The 16,443-nt window shown below is 46.5% G+C and overlaps 1 protein-coding gene and 1 long non-coding RNA gene across 11 annotated transcripts in view; one reads left to right on the top strand and one right to left on the bottom strand.

Moving 5' to 3' along the window:
- Positions 1-11,748, top strand: part of LOC140403568 (uncharacterized) — a 79,924-nt gene extending 68,176 nt beyond the window's left edge. The window contains exon 3 of the long non-coding RNA XR_011938353.1: positions 11,598-11,748. This is a non-coding gene — a long non-coding RNA (uncharacterized lncRNA). The remainder of the gene's footprint in view (positions 1-11,597) is intronic.
- The window catches only part of kcnma1a (potassium large conductance calcium-activated channel, subfamily M, alpha member 1a), a 1,078,085-nt gene that overhangs the window by 885,060 nt on the left and 176,582 nt on the right, over positions 1-16,443 (bottom strand). The gene's annotated exons all lie outside the window — the stretch shown is intronic.

Raw genomic sequence — 16,443 nt, 5'->3', positions numbered from 1 at the left:
CCCAGGCTATTGGACATGCCATGTGAAAGACGCGTGTTTAGCCTGAAGCTGGATATACAAGCAAAATTAGCCAGCATAGTAAATCACACCAGCTGGCTCTGCTTGTATTAACATATCACATCCAATCTAGTCAAAGCAGTGTCATTTTATGAGGTACTTGTGTGATTACAGCTAATAATCCTATAAAGTAAAGAAACTTAATATCTGCTGCCAATAATGAACAACCCACTAAAAAGTCTGTACTGGCACTGAAGAATGGTTTCCTCAGATCTAAAGTTTTCACAAGTAGAATTTAAAAAGCAAAAGGAATAACTAATTTGCATAACAGATTTCACATCCTCAAAACCTCAAAGCACTTCACAGTCAATGAATGACTAAAATCTAACTACTTTTATTTTGTTGACAAATGTGACAAGTCAACTTTTGCATGACAAGGGCCTACAGACAATAATTATGTGATGTTACATAGGAATAAAGAGCAGGTGTAGGCCATTCAGTTCCACGAGTATGTTCTGCCGTTTAGTTAGATTATGGTTGATTTGTACCTTGACCCCATTTACCCACCTCGATTCCAATGTTGATCGAGGGATGAATATTGACGGTGATGCCCTTGTTCAAAGATTGCGTAGGATTTCTTTACTCTGACCTGAACTGGCAAATGATACCATGGCTTTAGAGCCTCATCCCAAAGATGTCACCTCCAACATGCAGTGTCAGCTCCCATGCTCACAGAGATTATATTTGTGTGGCTTGAACATAACTTTTGATTCAAAGACAAGAGTATTGCCAACTAAGTGAACATGACACTTGGCTTGAAAGACTGGCTGGGTAAACAAACGCCGAGCAATTGAAACAGGCGATCAACTTTCCAGACATCTTCACCTGACAGAAGTTAACGGAACTTGCAAGACAATCCAAGGCTTTGTAACACCATGTTTAAGCATCAATAACCTAGCCGACATAAAATAATTCATTCTAAAACAAATAAAGCTTATCAGCACACTAACATGTACAGCACATTTTCTTTGTATCACACAAGTAGTACCAGTAAAGTGGAAAGTACTCCACTTGTCTTGTACCATGACAACGTTAAGGGCTCTCAACAGATGGTAAATGGAAAGCAAGGGTTGCAGCAAAATAGAAGCATTTGCTGGTGGCGAGGTGGTAATGAAAGATTAAAACTAAACTGCAGAATTCAAGGAGAAAATCTGAACAACAAAATTTAATGCAACAGCGAAAGACAGAACTCCAAATGGCAAATCTCGCCAGTTAAAATGAAAAATTTAACCTTGAAAGCTAATCCAACTTTAATTCAAACAGGTTATTGCATTGAGGAGGTGTCGTGACGCAGCAAGAAATGTACCTGCTTCTGAGCCAGAAACTCCAGGTTCGAGTCCCACCCCAGGACATGATGGCCAAGGAAGGTGCATTCATAATGCAGTCAAACAGGTTGATTGTAAACCTGCAAATCCTTCCAATACGCCAAAGGCTGATTATAAGAGTGGGAGACACTCATGGTCAGCCATCCTTGATGTGGAGTGGAGCCCTCAAGCTATACAAGTGGGTTTCCTCCGGGTGTTCCAGTTTCCTCCCACAAGTCCCGAAAGACGTGCTGTTAGGTAATTTGGACATTCTGAATTCTCCCTCCATGTACCCGAACACGCGGCGGAGTGTGGCGACTGGGGGCTTTTCACAGTAACTTCATTGCCGGGTTAATGTAAGCCTACTAATGACAATAAAGATTTTTTTTTTTTTTTTTTAAATAGCTCCTTCGAGCTTAAAGCACAGTTAGGGTCAATTATTTATCCAAATGCAAAGTACAAAAGACTTACCACATAGAAACATTGAAAATCTACAGCTCTCTTGCTCCTCCCAGCTCCTCATTCAGCTAAGTTGTTTTAAAAATGTAACATTTGGAAGCATTTAGGATGCATGGTTATCCTGAGAACAGTAGGCCCATTGCACAGAGAAACTCAATTTTGGGAAGTAGACCACAAACAATTTTTATTTACTTGCACATGCAAGAGGTACGTTTCATGCAGAGATTCTGATCGCTTGCACAGGAGTCTTTACCAGTAGGGCAGACTGCACACTTAATGGTGCTGAATGTGTCCGCACAGTGCACCATATCCGGGCAACACCAGGGCACCCTGTAGATGTAGTATATCTGGACTTACAGATGGCATTTGATAAGGTGCTGCACAAAGGATAATACACAAGGCAAGATCATATGGGATTAGGAATAATTTATTAGCTTGGATAGAAGACTGGTTAACCGACAACTGGCAGAGTTAGGATAAATGGGTCTTTTTCAGGCTGGCAAGATGTAGCTAGTGGGGTGCCGAAGGATTCAGTCCTCAGGCCCCAACTATTTACAATATATATTAATGACTTGGATGTAAAGATAGAAGGTACTATAGCCAAATTTTCCAGTGACACTAAAATAGATGGGATAGTAAGTTGCAATGAGGAAATAACAAATTTATAAATGGATGCAGATAGGTTAGGTGAGTCGGCCAAAATTTGGCAGATGACGTTTAACGTAGGAGGTTATCCATTTTAAAAAAAACGCATTTTATTCAAACTTGTATCAAAGTAGGTTACAGCAATAGTAAACACCCCGGGAAACATTCTTCCCAACAATCAACTATACAGTTTGTACAGATTTTTCTCCTTTTTCACGCCCCCCTCCTCATCACCCACCCCCTCTGCGACGAACAGCTCCTCAAACACGGTCACAAACATCCCCCACCTTTTCTCAAACACACCTGCTGAGCCCCTTAACTCATACTTTATCTTCTCTAACCGCAGGAAGTCATACAGGTCACCCAACCATGCTGCTACCCCCGGTGGCGATGCCGACCGCTACTCCAGCAAAATTTGTCGCCGTGCAATCAGAGAGGTGAAGGCCATGACATCGACGTTTCTCCTCTCCAGGAGCTCCGGCTTCTCTGAAACCGCAAATATCACCACCAAAGGGTCCGGGTCCACTCCCTCCTCTACTATCCTGACTAAGACCGCAAACACTTCCGCCCAGAATCTTCCCACTTTTTCACACCCCCAAAACATGTGCGCATGATTCGCTGGCCCCCTCCCACACTCATCTGCTACCCCCTGAAAGAACCCACTCATTCTCGCCAGAGTCATATGCACCCTGTGCACCACCTTAAACTGTATCAGGTTCAGCCTTGCACAAGAGGAGGTCCCGTTTACCCTTCGCAGTGCCTCACTCCATACTCCCCACTTGATCTCCATTCCCAACTCCACTTCCCATTTCTCCTGGATCTTCACCACCCGCCCACCTCCCTGCTCCCCCAGCCACTTATATATATCCCCAATTCTTCCCTCTCCTTCCACATCCAGAAGCAGCAGTCGCTCCAGCAGGGTGTATCCCGGCAATCTCGGAAACCCCTGCCAGACCTTTTGTGCAAAGTCCCTAACCTGTAGATACCTGAACTCACTACCACTCGGCAGCTCTACCCTCTCCCTTAGCTCCTCCAGACTGGTGAACCCTTCCTCCAAATACAAATCCCTCACCTTGACCAGCCCCACTTCCCTCCACCTCCTGTATACACTATCCATCCCCCAGGCTCAAACCCATGATTCTCGCACAGCGGCGTTAGCACCAACATCCTTTCCACCCTAAAATGCCACCTCAGCAGATTCCATATCTTCACCATGGACTGCACCACTGGGCTCCCTGAATACCTACTCGGAGCCATTGGCAATGCTGCCGTCACCATAGCCCTCAAACTAGACCCCTTACAAGATTCCTCCTCCATCCTAACCCAGTCTACCCCCTCTCCTTCCCACCACCGCCGCACTTTGTCCACATACGCCGCCTAATAATAATGAAGCAAGTTTGGCAACGTCAACCCCCACTGCTGCCTCTGCCTCTGTAGCATGGTCCTCCCCACCCTCGGCACCTTCCCCACCCATACAAAGTCAGAGATGATTGTGTCCACTTTCCAAAAAAAGGCCTTTGGTATAAAGATCGGGAGACCCTGAAAGATAAACAAGAACCTCGGCAGAATATTCATTTTCACCACTTGGACCCTCCCCGCCAATGTTAAGTGCAGTGTATCCCACCTCTTAAGATCCTCCCTGGCCTCCTCCACCAGCTTCGTTAAGTTCCACTTATTGGGCCCCATCCATTCCCTCGCTACCTGAATCCCGAAGAACCTAAATCTATCCCTCGCGACCGTAAATGGCATCTCACCCTAAATTAGCCCGCTGTGCCAGCTCATTCACCGGGAATACCTCACTTTTCCCTCCATTCAGCTTGTATCCCAAGAACCCTCCCCAACAGGCACATAATCCTTCCCATACTCTCCAACGGATCCGAAACATACAGCAAGAGGTCTTCGGCACAGAGTGACACCTAATGCTCCCTCTGTCCCCTCATTATCCCCTGCCACTCTGCCGACTCCCTGAGAGCCATCACCAATGGCTCTATGGCCAGCGCAAACAGCAGCGGCGACAGCGGGCACCCCTGCCTCGTACCCCTGTGTAAGTCAAAGCTTTGTGAGCTCATATCTTCGTCCTCACCCTCGCTCTTGGCGCCACATACAGCAACCGCACCCATGCCACAAATCTCAGCCCAAACCCAAACCTTCCCAAAACTTCGAACAAGTACCGCCACTCCACCCGATCAAATGCTTTCTCCGCGTCCATGGACATCACGACCTCCGGTACCAGAGCTCTCGACGGATTCATCACCACATTCAACAGGCGTCTTATATTACTCGCGAGCTGCCTGCCCTTCACGAAGCCGGTTTGATCTTCTACAACCACACCCGGGACACAATCCTCCATCCTCCCTGCCAACAAATTGGCCAATACTTTTACATCCGTGTTCAATAGTGATATGGGTCTATACGACCCACATTCCACCGGATCCTTCCCTTTTTGGGGGATTAGTGTGATTACTGCCTGCTTCATCGTCTCTGGCAACTCCCCCTTCTCCAGCGCTTCATTAAACGCCCCCAACAGATGTGGTGCCAGGTCCGCCACAAATTCCTTATAAAATTCTGCCGGGTACCCATCTGGCCCAGGGGCCTTTCCCGACTTCATACCCCTGATACTATCCAGCACCTCCCTCAGCCCAGGAGCTCCTCCAACGCCTTCCTCTTTGCTTCCTCCACCTGGGGAAATTGGATTGGATTTGTTTATTGCCACATGCACCGAGGTACAGTGAAAAGCATTTTTCTGCGAGTAGCTCAACAGATCATTAGGTATACGGGAAGAAAATGGAATAATAGAAAATACATAATAGGGCGACACAAGGTAAAATTTACAATGTAACTACATTGAAATTCCAGCTCGTCCAGAAACCACCCCATGCCCCCTCCTCTCCTCCTGGGTCTGCCTCATAAAGTCCCTGGTAATATTCTCCAAATGCCTCATTTATCTTCCCTGGCTCCGACACCACATCCCCAGCCCCAGTCCGGATCTTCAATATGTCCCTGGACGCAGCCCGCCTCCGCAGCTGGTGCGCCAGCTTGTGGCTCGCCTTTTCCCCATACTCGTATTGCACCCCTCTTGCCCTACGCAGTTGCCCTACCGCCCTCCCCATTGTCAAATTGCCCCTGCAACTTTTTCCTCCTCGCCAATCCCTCCACGGTGGGCACCCTCGAATATTCCCTGTCCACCTCCACTATCTCGCTCACTAGGCGGTCATGTTCCACCCTCCTTTCCTTATTAGCACAAACCGTAAATGAGATCATTTCTCCCCAGACCACTGCCTTCAGTGCTTCCCAAAAAATGCCCGCCGACACCTCCCCATTCTGATTAAACTCCACATAATCCATAATCGCCAACCGCACCTTATCACAAAAACCTCCATCCGCCAACAACCCCGAGTCAAACCTCCACCCCGACCTCTGCTCTCGTCCCGTAATGAGGCGTATATTCAGCCAGTGGGGTGCATGGTCCGGGATAACTATCCCCACATACTCTGCCCCCTCCACCCCAACCAAAATCTCCCAACTCACTACAAAGTAATCAATCCTCGAATACACCTTATAGACGTGTGAAAAGAAGGAATACTCCCTTCCCCCTGGGAGGTTATCCATTTTGGTCGACAAAATGGAACGTCAATTTACAATTTAAATGGAGAGAAACTTCAGAGTGCTGAGGGAGGTGCTGTATAGTATCAGGGGTATGAAGTCAGGGAAAGCCCCTGGGCCGGATGGGTACCCGGCAGAATTTTATAAGGAATCTGCGGCGGACCTGGCACCACATCTGCAGAGGGATCTGGGTGTCCTCGTGCATGAATCGCAGAAACCTAGCATGGGACAGAAAACTAGTAACAGGTACAGCAGGTGGTAAGGAAGGCAAATGGAATTTTGGCATTCATAGCTAAAGGAATAGAGTATAAAAGTGGGGAGGTGTTGCTGCAACTGTGCAAGGCACCTGGGGTACTGTGTACAGTTTTGGTCCCCTTATTTGAGGAGGAATGTAGTTGCATTGGAGGCAGTTCAGAGGAGGTTCATCAAGTGAGGAGGGGTTTGTCTTCTGAAGAGAGATGAAGCAGTTTAGGCCCATACTCTCTCGAGTTTAGAAGAATGAGGGGAGATCTAATTGAGGTGCACAAGCTGATAAAAGATATTGACAAAGTAGACAAGGAGCGGATGCTTCCTCTTGTGGGGCAATCTAGAACTAGGGGTCATAGTTTTAGGATAAGAGGTAGCAGATTTAAAACAGAGATGAGAAGAAATCACTTCTCTCAAAGGGTTGTGAATCTGTGGAATTCATTACCCCAGAAGTGCTGTGGCTGCCGAGACATTGGGCAAATTTACGATAGGCAGGTTTTTAGTTAGTAATGGGTTGAAGGGTTGTGGAGAACAGGCAGAAAGTGGAGTCGAGGCCGAGAGGAGATCAGCCATGATCGTATTCAATGGTGGAGCAGACTTGGAGAGGCTGAATTGCCTACTCCTGCCTCTAGTTCTTATGTTCTTGTTTTATTGTTTTCCTTCTAAAATCAGCATGGTGCCAATCTATGTTTAGATCATCATATCGACTGAGCAACTACAGATCCAATTCCTTGGCTTTCCCACAGAGCAAGTAATCGCCATAAACGCAGAGGCTCAGACCCTCGTATCCTGGAGGCAGTATAGGTTGCTGCTTTTCCAAACTGCCTTCAAACAAAATGCATTCACGGACAGAAGGCTACGAAGACGCTGAAAGGAGCTGTGCCCTTTGATTGACATTGCGTGCATTTGCCTCGATAATGTTTTAATTCCGCTGTTAAACTGCCTGTCAATCAATAAAAAAAACCTCAAAATAAGTGAATAGATGCATCTGCAATCTGACACATTTCACAGAAAGTACAGCAGCGCTGTCATCGAAGCAGACAGCAGGTGGGGATAGATAAGATTTTATCTTAATTGATCAGCTGGCTCACTGGTAAAATATAAAGTATCAAGAGGCTGTGTCATCAACATTCCAAAAGAGTGCAGGAAAACTCCACCAACAGCTTGATTCTTGGAAACCAAAAGGAGAAATTGCTGGAAGCACTCCGCATCTGTGGAGGGCACAGGCATTTGAACAGTTCAGGTGGATAACCCACCATGAAAACCCAAATAAAATGTAGATGAACAAGCTCCCTCGCTCCCTTTTTAAATGCTTGTGCACTGGGAAGTTTATTTTCCAGCTGTAGCCAAGGGCCTGACATCCAAAACCTTAGTTTAGCTGTTTATCTCTCACTGTCTGACTTGCTGGTTGTATCTGGCATTTTTGTTTTTTATTTCAGATTTCTAGCGTCTAATTTTTTTTTTGCTTTGCGCTGGGAGGCTGCTTGTGAAAAAAATATATAATTATAAACTGAAGTGAGGTGAAATGGTGTGAAAAAACAAACAAATATAAATAGCTTTTGTCTTGTGGAGTCTTCCACATAGCATGCAATTTAAGTAATGGAATATGTTTTTACCACATGCACTTCTGGCCCCAGGACTGAAAGGAAATGTAAATTATACACGCTGTGAATGGTTGTACAAATTAGCAGTCTTGAATTAGCCACTCTCTTGTTGACAGTTCTTTACGGAGACCAATTTCCAGAGTAGAATGTGGGCTAGGTGCTCTGCAGCCTGACAACTCCAGGTCAGACATGAAGGATGTCGCGCGCGGCATTACACTGTGGTGAGACAGCAAATTGCTTTCAAAGTTCACGGTGATTCTGTGGAGCTGGCCTTTGCCCTTCCAGACTAGTGGCTGGATTCTCCGTTCTGGGGACTAAGTGCTGCCGCAGGTGGAGAATCGCGGGAACTTTGCGCTCCTGCTGGAACGCAGGGGCCAGGAAGGATCCAGGTCATGCAAAAGGGCCAGCACGCAGCCCACCCAAATCCCGGCCCCACCGGCGTCTGATTCGCTGGGATCAGGGGCGAAATTCTCCGACCCCCCGCCGGGTCGAAGAATCGCCGGGGGCTGGCGTGAATCCCGCCCCCGCTGGTTGCCGAAGTCTCCGGCACTGGATATTCGGCGGGGGCGGGAATCGCGCTGCGCCGGTTGGCGGGCCCCCCCCCGCGATTCTCCGGCCTATTGGACCTGCCTCAAGTCTCCAACTCCAGATCAGAGTCAGAGACATTTGCCGGGAGTCTCCAGGAGCAGGGGAATTATCATAGATTATCATAGAATTTACAGTGCAGGAGGCCATTCGGCCCATTGAGCCTGCACCGGCTCTTGGAAAGAGCACCCTACCCAAGGTCAACACCTCCACCCTATCCCCATGACCCAGTAACCTCACCCAACACTAAGGGCAATTTTGGACACGAAGGGCAATTCATCTTGGCCAATCCACCTAACCTGCACATCTTTGCACATCAGGAGTTGAAGCTTCCCAGGCAATTCCCACACAGGTCAGCGCATCAGGTCATCCGCAGACTCCCAATGCGTATCTTTGGTGGTACATCGGGGCAATCCTGATGCTGGTAGATTTGGCCCCGTGGCATGTAACCCTAATCCAATCCTTGGACCCTCACACATGCTGCCTCTGACAAATCGTTGCAGTCATTTCCCTGCACAATACACCTCCAGATTTTGGCAGACGGTTCTAATTACACTTCTAATTTAAAAACACCCATTCTGCAATGAAAAAAGTCTCGCTTAAACCAACTGATGACCTACAATTAAATAAAATGCATCTTGAAATACAATCACAATATTTCATTTTGGAGTATATTTGAGCTGTAGCCTCTGGCTTCTTCACCAATCTAACACTTAGTCAGTTTCCAGGTCAATTTCCTCTGTTATAAGTCAACTATTCCTGCCAGCCACCCTGTTTGGTTTTGAAAGGATGTGCATGGTTAACATTTACAACAACAAAAAAAACGTTGTTTATTACATAAATCTGATATGTCAATATCCATTAAGCACGTCTGTCACCAACTTGGAGCCTTCTTCACAAAAGCATCTATCCACATGTAAAGCTTTTCAATATTGCCTTGGTGACTTAGTTGAATAGGAGCGTCCCATGATAGACGTGGGGAAAAAAAACAATCTCATTTCTTTACGAAGGGTTTCCCCCTCGGGAGAAAAGCTGATATTTAGTTTTGAATTGGAGCAATAACATTCTTCATTAAGTAGCTGGAGCTTGTATTGATTATACCACAATGCAAATAGAGAGAGCAAATAAGGATAAATGGTTTCCACTGGCAGGAGAATTGGTAACCAGACAACGAGGTTTTAAGATATTTATTGAAATTAACACAAGGAAACGAGAACTTATATTAAGAGTTTTTGTAATCTGGAATACACTACCCGAAAAAGGGTGGTAGAAGCAAGTTTTTAAATAGCTTTTAAAAAGGAACTGGATAAATGCTTGAAAAGTAAAAAAAAAATGCAAGGTTATGGGGGAATGGGGTCAAATGGATTGCTTTCAAAGAGCTAGTACAGGCACAATGGGTCGAGGGTCTCCTTCTGTGCTGTAAGATTCTACCACTTTGAAAAGCAGCCAAACCGTTCCAATCATTGTGAAGCCAATACAACATCAATATAATTCTAGAGATTGAAACTGGGCAACTGGAAATTCTGGTATATAATTGCATCATTGGTGACTAAGAGCGTTTTTAAGTTAATTCACTTCTTTGCATTACCACTGCCATTTCAAGGAAAAGGAATACTTTGTGGAGGATTCTTTGCTCCCGTTTTCAGGGGGATGGGGAGGGTGCAGCGGCCGAGGCGGAAAAACCTGTGGGACTCCCAAAATGGCTTTTACACCGGTGAGATTTCCCTGGTCGATCGTTTGCTCCCCGTTTCCCCCCCACCCACCCCTCCTCCAATGATGTAACAGAAATCCCAACTTTGAAAGTCGGGACCCCCCATTTGCATAGATTTAAATATCACTATCAGGCCTTTACACCTGGCAGACCCTCACCTCCATCGGACTGTCCATTCACATTGGGGCACAGCGGCGTCAATCTTTAAAATCTTCCCAATTCAGGGGCAATTTAGCGTATCCAATCCACCTATCCTGCACATCTTCGGGTTGTTGGGTTTACACCTATGCAGACACGGGGAGAATGTGCAAACACTTCACGGACAGTGGCCCGGGTCGTCAGTGCCGTGAGGCAGCAGTGCTAACCACTGCTGCCATCGTGCCGCCCCGTCGACGTGAATCATGACAGGTGCCCACGACCCGCACCTGGTGAGCAGAACTCACTGGAGGAGCACAGGTGAGTTCAGCCCCCAGGGCAGAGATGGTCATGCCTGGGATTTACCCTGGAACTAGATGGTCATGCCCGGGATTTACCCTGGAACTGCCCCCAGGCCGTGCCTGGGCACCATGATGTTGTTAGGAGCAGTGGAGTTCCGTGGTTGGGGGAGGTGGCAGTTGCATGAGTGAGAGGGTGGTGTTTCTATTTTCAGTTTCTAAAAATCAGGGCGCCACTTTGAAGGACCCGAGTTGCTGGTGCACTGGTGGGTTCTGCTCACTGCACCACTCCAAAATCAGAACATTCCGTGCTTTGTCTTTATTGCTCCTTTGCCAAAACAATCCCTTCCTGGCAAAGCTATGATTGCCTTTAAACGTTGAGCTATATGCATTTAACATACTAGAGTTAGAGTCTGAAGCATCGCTCATCTGACTGCTGAGCTGTTTATATCCATCCCTGCAGGTTTTCAGGAACTCAATTCAGATACAGAGATTGATACACAGCTTTCAATGTCACACAAAGGACACCAATCTGGGCCGGGTGTCGTCTCTGCACGAGCACATTAGCCCTCAAGTCTCTTTTGTTTTTAATGTTAAACTATTTGCACATCGACTCGTCCAAAGAATGAAATGATTTGTGCTACTGGGAAGAGATATCATCGCTGTATCATTGTGTCAAAGCTTCAATTGAAATGGACACGACAGTGAAACAAATCGAATGGTTTGACAACTCTGATCTAAACAAATTATTGAATTATAGATAGTGTCATATCCCCTCGGGTAATGTAACTGATTACACATTTACTTTATTTCTAACTGTTTTAAAAGTCCTCCCCTGCACCACTGTTCCCAGTGCTGTTTTGGTGCAGGGCCAAGCATAAGCTTAGACGGAATCATCAATATCTCGTTCCATCCCAGTTCAAAACGTCTTGCTATTATCTTGTTGCAGGTCTAGTCAAGATGGACTCTCCAAATCCAACAAACAGGGAAGCTACCTCCCACTATTCCTTGGCGCCACTGTGTTGGAACAGAAACCTGCCTTACAACACACAGTTCGATCCAAGGTTACGGAGTTGTTAATACATGTGGAGCGGATTGTGTGACTTGAACGCTAACCTGCCGTCGACATGCAAATTTCAATTGGTCCTCAAGCTCGATTGAGAAGTATGGCCTATGGTCAAGCATTGTGCAATATTGATTATTGCCTGCATTATTTCAATTTCATTAGATATCTAAATATTCCAACTCATGAGCCGTCACAGAAGGGACTTAACTGAACAGACAAAAAATACTGCGTGTGAAATTTAACTTCCCTTACATCGAAGCAGTATTTTAAATAGGGTTTTGTTTTCTAAGTGACCAAACTTCCTGCACAAAATAATTCTGAAGAAACAGATGAAGTGGGGCTAAAGTACAAGGAATAATTAGACCAGGGCACACATGGATAACGAAAGAGAAAAGCTGGAAAATCTCAGCAGGTCTGGCAGCATCTGTAGGGAGAGAAAAGAGCTAACGTTTCGAGTCTGATAACTCTTTGTCAAAGTGGGTTTTTTTTCACACATGGATAATTCAGTCTCCATTTTAAAATGATACATCCCTATTTTCCATTATAAATTCAAGAGTTCACATTTATAATGGAAACAGAGGTGCCCCATTTGGGGAAGGGTATCACTGCAGCACAGCTAGTTTCCGTAAAGAGTTTCTGACATAAATGTGAAGATAGTGTCAATGCAAGTCCTAACTCCTACTGAAATCGTCACCCATGCCTTTGTCATCTCTAAATTCAACCCTTCTAATGATCACCAAATCAGCCACTATTTCATCTGTTGTTTCTTTTGGTTGCAAAAATATACTTTATTCATAAAAGATGATACTGCGAATCTTTAAAATCATTGTTCAAAAAGAAATTAAACACAGGATGGTTGCCCAAGGATCCCCTGATTTATTTTGTGGATTGAAACGTTGCCCCACCTCCAAAGGACAAAAATAGCTGTGCAGACTGTCATAGAGGTCTGCAGGACAGAAAAGGCCCTTCGAATCATTGCTTCTGCACAGTCAAAAATAGCCATTTTAATCCCATTTTCCAGTACTTGGCCCATAGCTTGTAGATGCCTTGACATCGCAAGTGCACACCTAAATATTTCTTAAATATAATGAGGGTCTCTGCCTCCACCGCCCTTTCACGCAGCAAGTTTCAGATTCCCACCGACAGATTCCTCATCTTCCAATGTCTCACACACATTAAGTCACCCCTCAGCAACATTATCCATAACATCATCAGTTTCCACTTGCGAGCCAATCAGTCTCTATGGCCACTCTCTTTCACTAAACCAGATTGCAATCTCGCCTTTCTAACTGGCCTTGACACAAGTTACCAAGATGCCTACTTCCATCTGCGTATTATCACCCTGCTCGCTAGTCCTAACTCCTACTGAAATCATCACCCATGCCTTTGTCGCCTCCAAATTCAACTATTCTAAATGATCACCACATCAGCCACTATTTCATTGACTTTCTTTTGGTTGCAAAAATATACTTTATTGATAAAATATCTGAAAGAAACATAAAACATTTAAAATTGTCATAACAGTAAAGTGCAGCGATATTCAAATTTTCTCCAGAGATAAGATGCACTCTGCAGGGTGGCAGGGCGGCGCAGTGGTTAGCACTGCAACGAGGACCCAGGTCGATCCCGGCTCTGGGTCACTGTCCCTGTGGAGTTTGCACATTCTCCCCAGGTTTGCGAGGGTCTCACTCCCACAACCTAAAATATATGCAGGGTAGGTGGATTGGCCACGCTAAATTGCCCCTTAATTTAAAAAAAATAATAATAATTGGGTACTCGATTGATTTTTTAAAAATTATTTTAAAACCATAAGACCATAAGACATAGGAGCACAATTAGGCCACTCGGTCAATCGGGCCTGTTCTGCCATTCAATCATGGCTGATATTTTCTCATCCCCTTTCTCCTGCCTTCTCCCCGTAGACCCTGATCCCCTTATTAATCAAGAACAATGCGCTCTGCTGAGGTGCTTCAATTCAGTAATGAGAACATTACAATGATTTAAATATTTACGTTGCAGAGAGTACAATTCTGTTCAAAATATATACATTGCTCATGGTGCACTTGGGGTTGCTACAATACCGTTCCGTACGGTTAGGATTAATCACACAGTCTGAGGGGTTTTACACAGTTACCAGCCCCTTGAGCTACATTAGCCTGAAAGTGGCCTTTCTCCATTGTGCCTTGGCGATGGTTTCCTCAAGCTTGAATACATCACTCAGCACATAGTCCTGGACCTTGGAATGTGCCAGTCTGCAACACTCGGTCGAGGACAATTCTTTGCACTGGCAAATCAGCAGGTTTAGGGCAGACCAAATACTGTCTTTCACCGAGCTGGGAACAGCCCGTAGAGGCAAAGAGCACAGAGTCCTGCATCACAGAACTGCTCGTAATGAGCCTCGACAAATACCACTGCATCTCTCACTAGACCGCCTCTGAGAAGGCACATCCTGCAGCCTCTTCAAGGATAGCGTGCGGAGGCTCTGAGACTTTGGGTGTGCATGAAGCATCTGACGGGGAGTGCCCTTCTAACCACCAGCCAAGCTAGGTCTTGGTGTTCTGCCAAATGGCTCAGTCTGCTCGGGGAACCATCCAATATGATCCACCTTTCCCTGAAGGGCCTAGAGGACGATACATGCAGGCTGCTGCCCATCATCAGTGCTTGCTCCTCCAACTTTCAAGGCCCTTAGCTCTGAAATTCCTTCTATGAATCGTTCTGCTTCCCCACCTTGCACGGTCTCTCTCCTCTTTTAAGGACATTCCTCACAACTGGTCTCATTGCCCAAGCTGACCTAATGTCTCGGGTGTCATGATATGCAGTCATACACATAATGAGATACAGAGATAAAGTGCCTTCCAGCGGCATGGAGAAAATCCAGGCCCCTCCACAGCTATGGATCTTCGGCAATCTCAGCGCCAACTGGCGGGCCTTCAAGCAAAGTTTCCTTCTCTACATTGAGGCCTCTGACCTCAAGGATGCGTCCGATGCCAGAAGAATCACGCTGCTCCCATCAACTGCGGGGGACCAAGTCATCCAGATTTTCAACTCCCTTAATTTTACCGACAGCCGGGACAAGACCAAATTCAAGACCGTTTCGGAGAAGTTTGACAGTCACTGTGAAGTTGAAGCAAACGAGACCTTTGAGCACTATATCTTCCAGCAACGCCTTCAGGGTAAGGATGAACCGTTCCAATCCTTTCTAACTCATCTCCGTATATTAGCGCAGTCCAGCAATTATGGTGCAACCGCTGATTCCATGATCAGGGATCAGATCGTGTTTGGGGTGCACTCAGAGTCCTTGCGGGAGCAACTCCTCAAAATTAAGCACATGACCTTGCCAGTCGCAATCGAGACGTGTATAGTGCATGAGCATGCGAGAAATCGATACTCCTGTTTCAAATTGGCAGAATATGAAAAACTTGCCTCCCACGAGGCAGAGAATGTACAGGCCATCGCTCAGATGCAGCGCCTCAGTATCGATGAAAGCGGCCATTTCACGCACTTTTCCCAGGGCCCCACGCCTGTGCAGCACGAACGGGAGAACGAAGCAGCCTAAAACCAAACTGCGCAGGTGCGAACGTCAACTGACCGCACTGCGCATGTGCGACGACGCACGGAGCGTAACGACGTCAACATCATGACGTGCCCGAACTGCGGCACCGCCCACTTAAAGGCAATGCCCTGCAAAAGGCGGGCGATGTTTAAATTGCAGGAAGCCTGGACATTATGCAGCCTTGTGCAGGTCTGCACCACCAGTCGAGGGCCAGCAACCCCAATTCCAACGCAAGCACGTTCAATGTGTACAGCAAGGTTTACTGGATTCTGATCCTAGTAGCACTACGGATCCAGAGGACGACTGCCTGGAGTCCCCCTATCGTGTGGGCATCATCACTACATGTAGATATGCCTCCTCAAATTCAGCAAGACACCCATCTATCCTCAATGTGGATTCCGTGGACGAATGGCGTGCTGTCATACAAGTTAATCACTGCAGCATCCAGTTCATGCTGGACACTGGTGCTTCTGCCAATCTCATCTCTCAAGCCGATTTGGACCGCATTATAAAGGGACCCAAAATTCTTCTGCCAACCTGCCAGCTCCTCGATTATAATGGCAATGCCATAACTGCATGAGGATCTTGTCATCTATTCGTCTCCAACAAGCCCATCAATGTCATACTGCAATTCGAAATCGTCAAGCCTGATAAGGCATCCCTGCTCGGTGTCCATGCATGCAAGCTACTCAACCTCGTACAGCGAGTCCATGCCATGTCTTCTTCCAATGTGGATCTTCAGGCTGACATCCTTGCTCAATATCCGGATGTGTTTGATGGAATGGGCACTCTACCATACTGCTACAAGATCCTACTCAGGCCTGATGCCACGCCTGTAATCCATGCACCACACCGGGTGCCGGCTCCTCTGAAGGAACGTTTAAAGGCCCAGCTACAGGAGCTCCAAGACCAGGGCATCATCTCCAAAGTGACGGAACCGACTGACTGGGTCAGCTTGATGGTCTGTGTGAAGAAGCCTTCAGGAGAGCTGCGGATATGCATAGATCCCAAAGATCTTAACCAGAACATAATGCGGGAACACTACCTGATCCCGAAGCAAGAGGAACTGACCAGTGAGATGGCACACGGCAAATTCTTCACGAAGCTAGATGCATCACGTAGTTTCTGGCAGATACAACTTGACGTGTCCAGCAGGAAGCTCTGCACATTCAACAC

This window comes from Scyliorhinus torazame, chromosome 28, assembly GCF_047496885.1.
Source record: "Scyliorhinus torazame isolate Kashiwa2021f chromosome 28, sScyTor2.1, whole genome shotgun sequence".
In the NCBI taxonomy this organism is placed as follows: domain Eukaryota; kingdom Metazoa; phylum Chordata; class Chondrichthyes; order Carcharhiniformes; family Scyliorhinidae; genus Scyliorhinus; species Scyliorhinus torazame.
Note: the sequence above shows the minus strand (reverse complement) of the source record. Positions and strands in the feature narration are given on the sequence as shown.